This window comes from Diplotaxodon limnothrissa, linkage group LG1, assembly GCF_057381915.1.
Source record: "Diplotaxodon limnothrissa isolate DT_005_m linkage group LG1, D_limnothrissa_male_GT1.1, whole genome shotgun sequence".
Classification (NCBI taxonomy): domain Eukaryota; kingdom Metazoa; phylum Chordata; class Actinopteri; order Cichliformes; family Cichlidae; genus Diplotaxodon; species Diplotaxodon limnothrissa.
Window position 1 is genome coordinate 43,276,103 of NC_140596.1, and position 11,913 is coordinate 43,288,015.

Below are 11,913 nucleotides of genomic sequence, written 5' to 3' on the forward strand. Positions count from 1 at the left end.
GCACAATCTGATGGTACGACGCGACACAGAGCATGGGAAAACACAGGGCTTATATACACAGGGTAGTAACGGGGGAATCGGCAACAGGAGGGAGACACAGCTGGGAGAGATCAGGGCTAACGAGACAGGGGGAACAAAGCTGCACATACTAACATCAGACAGGAACAAGAACCTTCAAAGTAAAACAGGAAACAAAACACACTTTACTAAGACACAGACTAGACAGAGACAGACTTGACACTGACCAAAGGCTACTAAATGATAATCATAATCACAACAGTATCAGATCATAAATCATAATATAGAAAAACACCAAGATAACTGAAACACCAAGTACCAGAGAAACATAAAGGAAAATCCATGATGCAAAAGTACCAAAACATAATGAACTCAAAATACTGGGTCCAACGGACCCAGAACCGTGACAGTACCCCCCCTCTAAGGGCTGACTCCCGACAGCCCCAAACAAAAAAAAAAAAAAAAAAGCACAACAAAGCACCAGGCCAGGGCGGGCGGAGGGGGTCCAGGATGGAGGGACAGAGCCCAAACAAAAAACAAGGAGCACCAGAGTCCAAAAAACGCAGGAAAGCATATCAAAAACAAAACGAAACCAGAGCTCACCAAGAGTACACAAAAAGTTCAGGGGGCCGACCGTGCACACGGCAACGGCGGCGACGGGCGAACAGTTCTGGAGGCCGACCGTGCACACGGCAACGGCGGCGACGGGCGAACAGTTCCGGAGGCCGACCACTTGGAAGGCAGTGGCGGCCACTGAGCAGGTTCGGAGGGCGGCTGCGATGCCAGCAGCGGCGACAAACCCTTTCCGGAGGCCGTCCCCGAAGGCCATGATGCCACCTTAGAGGCCCGGAAAACGGCCGGCAGAGGTGAGGCGGAACGGGTCGAGCTGGCTCTGACGGCGGCGTGGCAACCACAGGACCAGACGAGGCAGGACCAGGCGTGGATGAAGACACGGAGGCCGGACCAGGCGTGGATGAAGACACGGAGGCGGAACCTGACGGCAGCGGGACGGCTGCGGAACCTGACGGCAGCGGGACGGCTGCAGGCGGTGATGTGGAAGTCGCGGGGGATGAGTCAGCAGGCGACGGCTGAACAGACCTCCCCGGACTGTCAGCAGATGTGAGGATGTGCTGGCTGGGTCCTCCAGGACCCTCAGCTAACGAGGCGTGGTGCTGGGTGGGCTCCTCGGGCCCTCCAGCAGACGTGGCATGAGGCCGGACGGGCTCCTTGGGCCCTCCAGCAGACGTGGCATGAGGCCGGACGGGCTCCTCGGGCCCTCCAGCTGATGAAGCATGACACCGGCTGGGTTCTCCCGAACCCCCAGCTGATGAGGCATGACACCGGCTGGGTTCACCCGAACCCCCAGCAGACGAGGCATGACACCGGCTGGGTTCACCCGAACCCCCAGCAGACGAGGCATGACACCGGCTGGGTTCACCCGAACCCCCAGCAGACGAGGCATGACACCGGCTGGGTTCTCCCGAACCCCCAGCTGACGACACTTGAGGCTGGACGGGCTCCTCGGGCCCTCCAGCTGGAGTAGATGCAGGGCCAGAGGCAATAGGGACCCCTGACTGAGGGTGGAGATGAGAGGCTGATTTAGCAGAAGACAAAGCTAACGATTCCTGCACTAGCTGCGCTACTGACTGGGCCATGGACTGTAACAAAGTCTGCAAAAAGTCTGATTGAGGTAGCGACTGAGCCATGGATAACTGAACTTGAGGTGATAGTGGTGGTGGTGGAGTTGGTGACTGGGCTACAGACGGCTGCTGACCAGGTGACACTGGAAACTGAGCTGAAGGTGGCTGCTGACCAGGTGACACGGAAAACTGAGCTGAAGGTGGCTGCTGACCAGGTGACACGGAAAACTGAGCTGAAGGTGGCTGCTGATCGGAAAACTGAGCTGAAGGTGGCTGCTGATCGGAAAACTGAGCTGAAGGTGGCTGCTGATCGGAAAACTGAGCTGAAGGTGGCTGCTGATCGGAAAACTGAGCTGGGAACTGCCATAAAGGTTGTAGTGATGGTGGTTGTGATGGTGACTGAGCTAATCCTCCTGAGCCTTCTGAACACGACAAAAACTGCTGGAAGGGCTCACCTGAGCCTCCAGCTGACACAAGAACGGGTGCCGGCACCAGCTGAACACCAAACCCTTCCACCTGAGGAACTGAAATGGGTGGAGGGGAACGCTGGGCCCGAGCTACCCTAGGAGCAGAAACAGGAGGAGCGAGAAGCTCAGGAATGGTCTCAAAATGCCCAATATTGCCAACTGGGTCTGGGCATATAGTCTTAGCAGAGTGGGCAACCTCAGAAACATTCAACCGGGACACAGAACAGTCCCTGGGAAGAGCCACGGTCTTAATAGACTGTAGAGAGGTGCAACTAGAGTCCTTAAATGTCCTTGGGGAACAGACAGCCCCTTCCTTCAGAGAGCCTGAGTTACAGCCTGCAATTTCTGTCCCTACCAACTGCCTGCGCCCTTGCTGAAAAGTACATGGTTGAAAGGCTGGCTTAGAAACATTAACCACCCCCCTTTCAGCTGACTTGAAAACAGAACTTGAAGCCTCCGGAAATTTCACAGCAGTTCGAACATTTCTCCCCCCAGATTTAAGTGGAGTAGTCTTATTCATTTTAACACTAGGTTCAGATTGGGCAGAATGAAAACAGGTTCTTAAATCCTCAGAGCAGGGGTTCACAGGGTTAACAAACACAGACTCAACTACCTTTAAGTTAGTGGATTTAGATTCACTTGAATGGCAGGTAGTCTTCAGAATCTTAGGGGTGGATTTATTGTTTGTTATGTTCATGAGTTCAGGAGGAGCATGAGAAAGACAGTCTTTGTTGCTCACCACTGCTGACTGTCCAGAGGAAGCGGAGCGACGGCTGCGTGAGCGTCGCTCACTCTGGGAAGAGGGAGATAAGCCAGACTGCGAATCCTCCTGCAGACCGGGCCGAAAGTCTTTCGGTGGGCCGGGCTGGGACGAAGAGGCGGGAAGTTTGTGTAGCTCCGATCGTGGAAGTCCCAAAAACAAAGCAAAGGATTGCAGTGGAGTAAGCCCAGTGTCTTCGACCACATAATCCTTCTTTCGTCGCTGCTTGCCCCTCCTGCAGGGCCTGAATTCTGAGAGCAGCGGTGGAGTGACACCAGAAAACGGAGGAGCTACTGCCGTCGAGGGAGAGCGCTTGGCCCCTCGCATCCCTGACGGAACAGCTGATGGAACGGCGGTAGCCATCGCAGTTTGGAAGCTGCGGGGCCCACCCAGAGCCAAACGAGACCCATCGAATGGTGACTCGTGCTCCCAGGCACACCTAGCCCCCTGCCTCTCCCTCTCCTTGAGGAAGGTGGAGACTGCGGGTCGCCGATACCATACGGAGTCTGCTGGATCCATTACTGGTCGCGTCGTTCTGTCAGGGCTCTGTGTGCGGGTAGGCAGAGATGAGGATCCAAATGCAGGACTCGAACACAGAATTGAAACTCAAAAACCTCAGCTTTATTGCTGGCAGGAAAACAAACATGAAGTGATAATGGAACACTGAGACCAAGGACACACAGGCACAATCTGATGGTACGACGCGACACCGAGCATGGGAAAACACAGGGCTTATATACACAGGGTAGTAACGGGGGAATCGGCAACAGGAGGGAGACACAGCTGGGAGAGATCAGGGCTAACGAGACAGGGGGAACAAAGCTGCACATACTAACATCAGACAGGAACAAGAACCTTCAAAGTAAAACAGGAAACAAAACACACTTTACTAAGACACAGACTAGACAGAGACAGACTTGACACTGACCAAAGGCTACTAAATGATAATCATAATCACAACAGTATCAGATCATAAATCATAATATAGAAAAACACCAAGATAACTGAAACACCAAGTACCAGAGAAACATAAAGGAAAATCCATGATGCAAAAGTACCAAAACATAATGAACTCAAAATACTGGGTCCAACGGACCCAGAACCGTGACAATGAGTCTGTCATCTGAGCATGTGTGGTTTGAATTTATCAGTAGTGGCTCAGCTGTACTTTAACACTTCAGGTTCAGCATGGACCACCTTGTTGGTAAGAATTGTAGCCTCTCAAGTTTGAATCTAATAAATTAATTGAAGGCTCCTTAATCTTTTCTTACAGGCTGTAAAACTCACCCTTTATATAGCTGCAGAGCACAAAATACGCTGCTATACATATATTAGGATGCCGTATTAAACACATACTATAGCACTGGGATTGAGGATTATGGTGGAATACATCCAGGCTAATGCAGGTTTTCATTTCAATGCACACGAGAACACTGAATTCTCCAAAATATGACATTATACAATGACACCCCAACCCTCATCAGTTACTGACATCAGTTTGTCTTTTCTGTTCATTCATGTGTTGTCTGTTTTTCTATGATGCTGATTCTCTGCTTCAGATCATTTAGAGGTCTTGAAGCCAATTTCCCGTGTGTATTTCTCTTGACGAGAAAATGCGATAGAAAAGTTGTAAACTTTGTCTTGCAGGATTTCCTACAACTGAACCCATCTCTGCCTTTGCATTTGGATGGTAGCTTCCAGAGTTACGAGTGTAAAGTTTACAGTACCAAGCGCTCTTGCAATAAAATGTATCGTTTTATGCACTTGAGCGCATAGTTTGTGTTTTTACTATTAAACTTTGGCCTCGTGAAGTAGTCAGACTCGAACGTCAAGGAAGGTGGTAGGGAAGCAGACTACACAGACATTTCAGATTTCCAGAGGTGAGCAATTTATTTACAGTTAATTTAATGTGTAACTTAACAAACTTCCCCCCAAATCAACTCAATTAACAAACCTCAACAGACCATGGATCTGGTAACGCAGCTCACCTCTCCTCTCTGCTGCATCTGGTGTCGTGGTTTTAGGCAAGGATTCAAGCGACCCCTTGTAGAGCACTCAAACTCCGACCTTTATTGTCTACTTCCTGTTTCAGAACCCCCTTTCACAATAAAACAGGTTATGCTCAAACAGATTACACCACATCCTCCTTTCGCTGAAAACATCAAACTTACAAGAACATTTACCGCATATATGAAAACTGTACTTTTTTTTTCTTAGAACCTTTCATAGAAACTTTTCTTTCTCTTCAACCTTTTTTTCCTTTACTTTTAAACCCATGTTTTTCTTCTTTGTTTTTTTTATTTTCACAAGTCCAGTCTTTGTGGTTTTTTGACAACCCTGCCAGCCCTAGTTCTGACAGGACCTGGGTCTTCTGTCTTAGGAGTCAGAGTTGTAGTCGCCGATAGGTTTGAAGCAGGCAGGGCGTTCTCTGTTGGACTGACAGGCGTAATTGGGGTTTGTAACTTTGGTGTGGCATCTGGCAATGGCTGGAGGTGATGCCTATTTCTCCTGATGGCTCCTGAAGGGGTCTCAACAATGTATGAGCGGGGTGTGGAGTGAGAGGAGATGACAGTCCCTTCACGCCTAGCGTCTGTAATCCACACTGGTTGTCCCGGTGAGAGTGGAGGAAGTTCTGTCACACGATGTCTCCTGTTGTACGCAACACTGTCCTTCATCACTCTCTCTCTCGCTTTTGTCAACACTGTAGCCTTGCTGGGCAGGCTGGGATTGAGCAAAGAAGGAAGCTGGGGAACTGACGTGCGCAGTCTTCGTCCCATTAGTAGTTGCGCAGGGCTATATCCATTAGCCAATGGGGTTGCTCTGTAAGCTAGAAGTGCAAGATATGGGTCTTTTGCTTTCTTTAGCAGACTTTGCACAGTTTGGACATGACGCTCAGCCTCACCATTGCTTTGTGCAAATCTTGGACTGCTTGTTACATGTCTGAACCTATAAGCTGCTGCAAAGTCTTTGAACTGTTGGCTTGAAAACTGAGGTCCATTGTCACTGCAGAGAAACTCTGGAATCCCATGTCTGGAAAAGATTGATTTTAGATGCACTATAACATCCTCCGATCTTGTGGGAGTAAGTTTGGCTATTTCCACAAATTTAGAGTAGTAGTCCACCAGAAGCACATAGTTGCTGTTGTTAAACGTAAAAAGGTCTGCTCCAACTTTTTGCCATGGTCTCTCAGGGAGTTGGCTTGGCATTAAAGGTTGCACTGGGTTGGTACGCTCTTTGATGCATATGGTGCAGCTTTTCACAAGTTCATTTATTTGCCCACTCAGACCAGGCCACCATACTGTCTCCCTGGCTCTCCCTCTGCATCTCGACATTCCCTGATGTCCCTCGTGTAGGGCAATGAGGACAGAGTGGCGCATAGCAGTAGGGATCACTAGTCTGGTGCCTTTCAGTAGCAGATTGTCGTGTACCGTTAAGGTGTGTCTGTGTGGCCAATATGCTTTAATTGGGCCTATGAGATGGCTGTATTCTGGCCAGCTGCTCTGACAAAAAGCCATGACATCTGAGCATATGCTGTCGGTTTTAAGCTGTTCCTTTAACTGTGTGACGTATGTCGAGGTAGCAGGCATGCATTTGACTATTTCATCCACATATATATTCGTGTCATCCAGTAGTTCAGCTGTACCCTTAGAATCGGGGTCTTGGTTAACGGGTGCACGTGACAGCGCATCTGCTGTAAGGAGTGCTTTGCCTGGAGTGTGTGAGATGGTGTAACTGTACCTCATGAGCCTTAGGCGGAACCGTTGGATTCTGGGTGGAAGCTCGGTTAGAGCTTGCTGTCCTAGCAGGCTGACGAGTGGCTTGTGGTCAGTCTCTAAGGAGAAGTGTCTCCCGATGAGAAAATCTTTGAATCTTTCACAACCCCATGTTAGTCCAAGCGCCTCCTTCTCCACCTGTGCATACCTCTGTTCTGTTTCCGTTAAAGAACGAGATGCATATGCAACAGGTCTCCATTGCTCTCCTTCTTTTTGAAATAGGACTGCTCCCAGGCCATAGGAGGAAGCATCTGCAGACAGTTTTAATTCTTTGTTTGGGTCATAGAGTGACTGGGTCAGAGAGACTGGCTTTAAATAGGGCCATCAATTTCTCTCCAATTGCCCAGCTAGTACCACTCACTCAAACTGAGGGATCTAAAACTCTACACAGATGATCTAAAAACACAAAACCTCTACACCAGGGGTGTCAAACTCAAATACACAGTGGGCCAAAATTCAAAACTGGAACAAAGTCGCGGGCTAACATTAATATTTATTGAAATATATTTATTCCTCCAGATATAAGAATGAATCTTTTCTTATGGACTCAAACAAGTTTTGCTGAAAAACTGAATATGGAACAAGCAAAGCTTAATACTAAACAATATATATATATATTAGCTGTATAATACCAGTAGGCCAGCTCTAATAGTAATTTGGTATGGCTGTAAGTAGGCTGCGGGCCAAATTTGGCCCGCGGGCCATAGTTTGACACCTATGCTCTACACACTTCTAATATGCACATTTACACAACTAAATGGCAGTATTAATGAAAGGAAAAACATTCAACAAATCTCTCTAAAACTTAACACAAACAAAAGGAAGCATCTCTATGGAAAAAGAAACCCCTCCACTTGGTTTGACCTGCTGATGTCATATGTGACATCAGCAGGACTTTAAAATGAGGAAATGCAGGGTGGGCGGTTCCCCACACCTGACCCTCATGAAGACTGAAAAGACAAACAAAGTAAGTATGAACAAATGACTTAATGTGTAACATAATAAAATATAAAGAAACATGTAACTGAGTATTTAGCTCAATTTGCAGAATGTATGATTTGCTGGCAACAAAACGCTTACACAAACAAACCCGGGACAGTGAGTGAAGCAATGTTACTTGACAAATAGCAAATCATAGCAAATACATAGAAACAGAATAATGTGTACAATGTGCAAAAAAAGGTAAACACATATGGGACAAATGGAGAGCATTGCAACTGCTCCTCTGCTTTGTCACCCCCCCCCCCCCAAGGCACTCACTCCTCCATGGAACGCGACAGAAAATCGGCCACCACATTCTTGTGCCCTGGTCTATACTGGATCCTAAAGCGAAATGGCTGTAGGGACAGATACCATCTAGTGATTCTGGCATTAGAGTCTTTCATTCTGTTCATCATTGTAATGCACGATGGTCAGTTTCCAAAACAAACTCATCACCCATGAGATAGTACTTCAATGTATCCAGAGCCCATTTTATTGCCAGTGCCTCTTTCTCAATAGTGGAATATTTCATTTCCCTAGGAAAGAGCTTACGGCTTATATACACCACTGGTCGTTTATCCTCACCCTCACCCTGCAGCAACACTGCTCCAAGTCCTTCTCCGGAAGCATCCGTCTGCAAAGTGAATGGCTGGGTAAAATCCGGGCACTGCAAAACAGGTTCACTACACAAACAGTGTTTAAGATCAACAAAAGCAGCATCACACTTGGCAGTCCGTTTAACTTTTGTGGGGCTGGATTTACGAGTAAGGTCACTAAGGACCGCAGCTCTGGCAGAGAAGTTGGGAATGAAGCGGCGATACCACCCCGCCAGACCCAAAAACGATTTCACTTTCCGTTTGGTTGTAGGAGGTGAGTAGGCTCAATCAGTTCTTCTACTCTTGGCATCGGATAAGCATCAAAAGCAGAAACAGCATTGAGTTTAGAGAAATCCACACAAAATCTCTGTTTAGAGTCATTTTTCTTTGGCACTAGCACCACTGGACTACACCACTCACCTCTAGATGGCTCAATGACTCCCATGTCAAGCATGTCTTCCACCTCTTGTTTTAATGCTGGCATCAGCTTTGCAGGAACCCATGAGGTGGTGCCTCTAATAGGTTTTTGATTGGGACAGTGTCGTATCTCATGTTGGATGAGATTGGTGCAACCTGGTTTGGTGCTAAAAAGATCAGCAGGCATAATTGCTTTCAACTCTTTCTGTTTTTTTTAAATAAGATGACTCAAATCAGGAACTGGCTGTTGACCTGCTAAAGAAGGAAAGAACAGCTCCCGTGGTTCCTCCTCTTCGACCACGGCACGAGCCCAACACTCTAGCGAAGGCGCTGGCCAATCAAACCATTCTTTCAACAAATTTACATGAAATATTTGATGCTTCTTGCGACGCTCAGGCATGTACAGTTCATAGGTAACTGGACCCACTTTCCTACTGATCATATACGGTCCCTGCCACTTGGCAAGGAGACTGTTCTCAGATGATGGAAGAAGCAGCAAAACCTTTTGTCCCTCTTGAAAAATCCTCCTACGAGCTGCTTTGTCATAACTCTGCTTCTGACGTTGTTGGACACCAACCAGATGAGTATCCGGTTGTTCAGTGATGACATGACGAATCCTACTTCCGGGTCTAAAGTAGTCTGCGTTTAATATGGCTTTTGTGTTGTTAACATGTTTAATGTTTTGTATTTTCTTCTATTTGATCTCAAAAAGCTCCTAAAACAGTCAGTGATCACTGTTGACCTCCCTCGGCTTTTATTACCGCTAATCATTTATTTAAGCTCAGTTTTTAAAACCTTAGGATGTAACTACAGCCCAGCCCATGCAGCAGTATATGAATGACTAACCTCGTATTGTGGATGGATTATCTCAGTTGTTCTCCTGGCTGAAGTTTGGTCCTTTTACAGCATCCTGCCATGCGATTACATTTGTTCCTGACCACCGAGAACACTCACGTTAACTTTTATCGAGTGGAAAAAAAGTTAGCTTGTTTATATTATGCTAACATAGCTGTGTCGCTAGCGGTCACATAGCACATCATTATATACCAGCTAGCCAAACTTCAGTAACCCTACAAACGTCCCTGCTGTTTAGTTTTCTGTCTTCATTTATGTTGGAAGTGATAACAGAGCTGTACGTTTTAATTTGTTTCCAAAACCCTGCAGTCAGGACATGCTATATTGTATTTAGATAGAAGCTAGCGAGCTAACTCCCTGCTAACTTCTAACTCCGTTAAATGTCATAAATTCCGTTTTCATGGATGCCTGGATGTTAAACTCAATTGTTACACCTGGTAGAGCAGAACGCTGATCATTTTATTAAAGATGAAAGACTTTAGACAGTTTTTCAACTCTCAGTAATGCCATAGTGATCGTTTGATATATGGACCTGCAGCGGAGTTTAGGTCCAGACACGGCTAGTGACGTCAGCCTGAACAACCGGATTGGCCAGCTCTTGGAGCTCCTCAAGCTTATCTCTCATTTTCAGTACATATGAAAGAACATTGCATTGTTTTCTGGGATTTGGAGCCTCCCAAGCCTCTTTCAACACATCAATGGGACCCCGGACAGCGTGGCCATACAAGAGCTGGAAAGGAGAAAACCCTGTTGAAGCTTGAGGTACCTCTCTATAGGCAAAGAGCAAGAAAGGAAGACACTGGTCCCAATCCGCTCCTGTATCTTTCACAAACTTCCTCAACATAGCTTTAAGGGATTTTGTGAAACGTTCAACAAGGCCATCTGTTTGTGGGTGGTAGGGAGTTGTCTTGATACCTTTGATCCCCAGCAATCTATAGACTTCTCTCATGAAGTTAGATGTAAAGTTGGACCCTTGGTCAGTAATGATTTTTTTTGGGAGGCCTACCCTCAAGAACATTTGTATTAAGCAGTTGGCAATCTGACGAGCTTTAACCTTAAATAAGGGGAAAGCCTCAGGATATCTTGTAGCGTATTCACACACTACCAAAATACACCTGTGCCCTGCGCTGCTCCTCTCTAATGGGCCTATGATGTCCATCGCAACACGGGAGAATGGGATGTCTACAACTGGCATAGGGATCAGGGGAGCCCTCTCACCTTTCCTTCCTGGTGTTGTTAACTGACACTCGGGACAAGACTTGCACAGTGTCTGTAAACTGCTGTGGCCAGTAAAATCTAGTTGACATACGAGAGAAGGTTTTGGCTTGACCCAGGTGTCCTGCCCAAGGGACTGAGTGGGCCAACTGCACTACTGTGGATCTTAAACTCTTAGGCACAACCAACTGGTCTCCAACCCTACTGCGGCGATATAATAGCTCACCCTTTAGGAAAAATAGCTCTCTGCCTCTCTCAGTGACCTCTGTTGCGTTTGTGACACTTTTTGAAAACAGGGGAGCTAAAGATGGATCCTCTCTTTGAAGCTGAGCTATTTCACCAGGTACGACTGGTAATTCGTCACATTGTGTCACTGGAACTGGTTCAGTGAACTTTGTCCCCCTCACCTTACCCTGTCGCCTCTGGGCTCTGCTCTTTCTTATGCGACCCTGACTTGATCCTTCAAAATCAGGAACATCACTGTTAGCGAATGGAAATTCACCCCAACCTAAACCTTCTTCTGCGTGATGCTTATGTTTTGACCTGGTGACTTCTACCATGGACTCAGCTGCAACACTTGGGTTGATTTCCTCTCCCCTGGCTATCAGACCTCGCAAAATGGGAAGATCACGGCCCAACAAACCTGATATGGCAGTTTACTCATAACTCCCACTGAAACTAAATACAGCTTGCCGTCAATCTGAATATTAATGTTGGCAATTGGGTAATCCACATCATTACCGTGAACACACCAAACTTTTACCTTGCCGCAAAACGTAGCATCCCTGGGAAGACATTCCTGCCTAACCAAGGTACGGCTACTTCCTGAATCCAGAAGAGCCACACATGGCTTTTCCTCAATAAAAACGCATGTGGTGCGCTCATGCTGAGAAGAGGGCGCTAAAGACTCAACTTCATCTTCCTGACCTTCGACACCCCTTGAAGAAAAACACATATATGTTTTACTAACAGTCTGACTTGGACAATCTGCCCTAAAGTGACCTGTTTGACCACAAGAGTGACACACTAAAGGCCCACGTTGCTTGGTTTCCCTAGCCCGACTACTAGTGGAATTATGGGAGCCCTGCCTGAAATTCCTAGTTTTTTGACTGTTCCCACTCTCCGTCCTACCTACTATTACTGGGGCTAATTGTTTGGGACTTGCATAGCTCTTTAGTGGCCGACGGGCTG